Here is a 5,291-nt window from a genome sequence, read left to right as displayed (position 1 = left end):
GTGGGAAATTAATGAATAATGAAAATGAATAATGAGAAAATGGTTAAATGGAAGGGGTTACCGGTTGAATAGGTGGAGACGGCAGGGTGACTTGATGCTAGACGCCGCCTGCTGTTCGAACCGAGGGTTAATGAGGAAAACCGGTATTAGCCGGTGATTTCTTTAGTTTCTGTAGCTAAACCAATCAAATCCCTATAGCTATAAGGTTTGGACAAAAAAAGAAAAAACTAGAACTGAAAAACTGGACCAAAACTCGAAATTGGAATCCGATAAACTTTCAAGATATATTTATATATCTGAAATAATCGAATCAAATCGAAAACCAAATGAAAACCAGAAAAAATACAACAAATCTTTTATTAAAAAATATTTTTCTTCTTCTCTAAGTGATCGTGTCGAATATAATAATATATGTGTAGTGAGCTCAATCAATATACATTTAAAACTCTATAAATTAATAATATTAAAAATATGATAATTTATTAATTAAAAAATATTTTTAGATTTATATTTTTATAAATATTTCTAGTCAAAAGAAAGAAAAAAATTATTTTATAATGTTACATACTTTATAGATTTAAATTTCATCTATTTTATGAGATTATTTGATACATTTTATGTATGTTAAATATATATATTTGGAAGAATACAAATGGGTTCATATGTAATTTGATAAAGTAACACTAGAATATAAATAAAAAATAAAATTAGAGATATAATTCATTTTGAATATTAATAACAATTAAATACTTTATTTATGAATATATAAAAAAATTACATCGTACTTACTAATTTTTGATTTCAATGAGACCATATATTTACATAGGAGTTTTATAAATATTATTATCTTATTATTTTATTGAATTATGTCATATTTTAGACCAGTCCAACTTGGAACCAAAAAAAATTATTTTTACCGTGTTTATTAATTTATAGAATATCATCTATAGAGTTTATGATGTAAGTACATGATATTATTCTATTTTTGTGTATAAATGGAGAATTTTATAAGACTATAAAGTACAACAAATCAAAAGATAGAGAATTAGTAGAGTTACACTTATATTATATATTTTCTAAAAAGAACATAACATAATGAAACATAATCTTATATGAAGATAGAATTGAACTAGCCTTAGTTTCAAAAACAAAGATAGAATTGAACTATATTATACAAATGTATAATATTATATAAATTTAAAACTCAGTTTATGTAATATATAAAATTTATATATATGCATGTTTTTAAGTTTTAAAAACATATCCTATGTAAAAAAATTCTATATATTTTACATGTAAAGTAAGAAATTACATACTTGTATTTTTTTAAATTTAAAATTGGTTAAGGTTAGAGGAAGAAAATATAATTTAAATATCTGAAAATATTCAAATATCCAAAAAAATATCTGAAATTATCCAAAGTTATGTTCAACTACCCGAAATATAATTTAAAATTTTTAAAATTATAAGGAAACCCAAAGCTACAACCAAAACCCCAAATTCAAAACTTAAAAATATTATTACATCCAAATATATGTGATCAAAAAAAGAAGGAAATATCTATAATACTTAAGACATATCTGAAATATCCAAATATATATATAATTTACACAAGATATTTCAGGTACTTTGAGTACCCGGACACGTACATGACATGTGGGTCCAAGAAAATCCAATAGGTAATTTGCTCGAATCCGGACTTGAACTGATATTTTCGTGTTGGTTTCAGTTCATTTTTGGGTGCGAATAAAATGTTTATGTCTAAGAGAAAGTTACCTAAGAGTGTATATATAAAATCTCAAATAAACTAATTCATAAATTATATAATTTAAAAAAAACTTTGTTCGATATAATACAATAATAATATACAAAATCACATAATACTAATTCATATCAAACTTTGTTTATATCTCAAAAAAATTTACGATTTTGAGGCGAAAATCAAGTATATCTTTTTTAAACAGATGGATTATAATATAATATAATCTATTAATATGGTTATTTGATGAACTATGGACTTTTTTATAGGGTCAAATTTACTATTACAAGCCATTTAAAGTATTGACTTATTTCACTTTCTCTACTGGTGGTCAAAATTTCCTTCTCTTAACAGCTTATTAATGTTTTGTAACTGGAAGTAAATCACCTAACATCATAGATACTTTGAGCCAAATAGTCAAACATGTAATAAATAAGGATTGTTACTTAAAATTTACTGGCCTTTCCGTTAAAAATATACGTCTTAAAGTTTAGTTCAGGTCTTCTCTCGTTCGTGTCCCATTCTCTTGTTTCTTCACACCAATGAAGCCCAAAGCCTCGAAGAGACTATCATTGACATGGGTTTCGCTTCTATGCATCTCCTGTTTTTTCCTCGGAGTAACCTTCACCTCCAGGTTTCTTATTTTTATTGAGATTTTTGAGTTTTCTTCTCCATTAATCTTTACCATTATAAAATCACGTCTTCTTGCATTTAGATATTCAACTTGTTTTCAGTTTTCTTTTTGTTTTGTATTTTCAGATTTCGTGGGTCGGATTCCGGTAGCCAGCATATTTTAAAGCACCAACACGTAGTCACAGACAATTAAAACTTTGATTTCGTTGTCTGAATCTGTATTCATAATATTAATAGATGTTTTTTTGTCACAATTAATATTAATAGATGCTATTATGGGTTTTTCAAAGCTCCTATTTATAATCTTAGGATTTCTCTAAAATGCAGGAAAAATTACATGAAAAAGATGTAACTGAAGAGGCTCTGAAAACCCATAAAGCAATAGAGTGAGTGTAATAATAATAAAATAAGATGTTCTTTTATTTGTGTGTGTAAATCTTGCACTTGCATTGTAAAAATAGTTTGATGATCGTATATCTTGTGCCCACAGATCACTGGGTAAGTCAGTTGATATGCTTCAGAAGCAGCTCTCTGTTAGACACAGCTATCAGAAGATTGTGGATCTCTCAACAACAAATACTTCAACAGGAGCGAACCAAAGGACGAAAATTTTCATGGTGATTGGTATCAATACTGCATTTAGCAGTAGACAACGTCGTGATTCGCTTAGAGAGACTTGGATGCCTCAGGGTTATATTTTGTGATGTCCCTCTTTCAAATCTTTCATGCTTCATTTTCTCTAAACTTAGTTACCTTTTTAATGTATATATCTATCACAGGGGAAAAGCTTGAGAAATTGGAAAAAGAGAAAGGAATTGTCGTCAAGTTCATGATAGGACACAGGTTAATTCATGGAATGCAATGCAATGTAGTCTAATGTTTCCCTTTTTATTCTATTTGTAGATTGAGACTCTTACTTGAGTGTGTATACAATATTTGTTACAGTGGAACACCACATAGTATATTGGATAAGGAAATTGATTCAGAAGATGCTGAATATAAAGATTTCTTTAGGCTGGTGAGATTCATTAGACTACTTTATTTTTTCTAGGATTGGTTTACAATATTCTTGATTTTTTTTTTGGTTTCTTTGCTCGTTGCAGGATCATGTTGAAGGATATTATAATCTGTCTGCCAAAACCAAAACCTTCTTTTCCAGTGCGGTTGCAACGTGGGATGCTGAGTTTTACGTTAAGATTGATGATGATGTTCATGTCAACCTTGGTAACAAACTATGTTCCTACCATGTTTTTTTTATTCTCTTCTCTTTTGATTAAAATGTTGAATATCTTTTTTTGTAATTTAAATTGAATATCTTTCTTTGCATTTTTAGGTATGCTTGCTTCCACATTAGCTCTTCACCGTAATAAACCGAGGGTCTACATTGGATGTATGAAGTCCGGACCTGTTCTTACTAAAAAGTAATTATCTCATTTTTCTTTTACAATTTTATATACCATCTATTTGGATGTTAAAGCAATTTTTTTTTTAAATATGCAGGACGGCCAAGTATCGTGAACCCGAGTTTTGGAAATTTGGAGAGGAAGGTAACAAATATTTTCGACATGCTACAGGACAAATCTATGCCATCTCAAAGGATCTTGCCACATACATATCTAACAATCAGTAAGTGACTAAGTAGGTGTTCTTTAATCATCAATACATGAAAATACCTTTTACCAAGGAAAATGGTTATTATCCAAGCATATATATGACATTTGATTTGATGTTTTACTTTGCAGGCCAATTTTGCACAAGTATGCAAATGAAGATGTGACAATAGGGTCATGGTTCATAGGGCTTGAGGTTGAGCATATTGATGATGGTAATTTCTGCTGTAGTACTCCAGGTAAAAAGCTATATACTTATATTTTTTGTATGCTTAAAGAAGTTAGTAAAGAATTTTTTCTTTCTCATGTAGTTTCTCTTTCTTTTGTTTATTTCTTTCTCTCTTTCCCAAAGAATGTCAACTGAAGGCGGAGGCTGGAGAAGTGTGTGTGGCGTCATTTGATTGGGCGTGCAGTGGGGTATGCAAATCAGTCAGTAGAATGTGGATGGTTCATATGATCTGTGGTGAAGATAATAAAGCAGTGTGGGATGCAAATTATAACTCTCTTAGATAAGAGAAAGAGCCAAGAGGAGATGATCAGATGAACATTTTGATCTGTAAAGAACCAAAATGAATACAAATCCCCCTTACTGTGTATGTAGAATAAGCTGCGCAAAACCTTTCGTTCAATTCTTTTTGAATTGGAAAATAAAAAGAAAGATAAATGGTGAAACTTTTAATTTTATAGATGCATGAGTGGAAAATGTGCTTATTATAAAATCATGCCTAATATGTAAACTATTCTTAACTGTGATGGTTTAAAATTTTGTTTAGAAACTTAGCGTTTTATCTATATAGAAACTAATGGTCAAAGAGCCCTGAGTTTCTACTCTTTAGGTATCAACATTTAAATGTTTTACTTTGAAGGCCAATTTATCACAAGTATCCAAATGAAGATGTTAAACTGATATATTAGCATGATCACGAGATATATTAAGTTTGATAATCAGATATTTGACACATGCACATAAAAGTTATTTTTACATGACTTGCTGATATAATGTTAATAAAATTATTTTGAAAAGCCGCGACATTGGTAGATGCTCGAATCTCGATCAATATTCAGTCTAAGTTAATCGTGTTTTCGAAAACATGATAACTCTGTTTCTATAGTAATACTCTCTCTTCGTAAAGATCCATGTTTAATTTTTTTTTAAATACTTATTTTTTACATTTTAAATTAATTAACAATAAAATAAAAATTTTAAAATATAATTATGTATTAAAATTTTATTGGTTAAAAATTGTGAAAAATAAGATTTATTGGTAATTAAATTTTATATAATTTCT

General features: G+C 28.5%; 1 pseudogene; it reads left to right on the top strand.

Annotated features, from left to right (window-relative positions):
* Positions 1 to 2,301: 2,301 nt before the first annotated feature.
* On the top strand, positions 2,302 to 4,538 carry LOC108844842 (probable beta-1,3-galactosyltransferase 5; annotated as a pseudogene).
* Positions 4,539 to 5,291: the final 753 nt, after the last annotated feature.

This window comes from Raphanus sativus, chromosome 1, assembly GCF_000801105.2.
Source record: "Raphanus sativus cultivar WK10039 chromosome 1, ASM80110v3, whole genome shotgun sequence".
NCBI classification, from domain to species: Eukaryota; Viridiplantae; Streptophyta; class Magnoliopsida; order Brassicales; family Brassicaceae; genus Raphanus; species Raphanus sativus.
The sequence above is the reverse complement of the archived record's forward strand: the minus strand, read 5'-3'. Positions and strand labels throughout refer to the sequence as shown.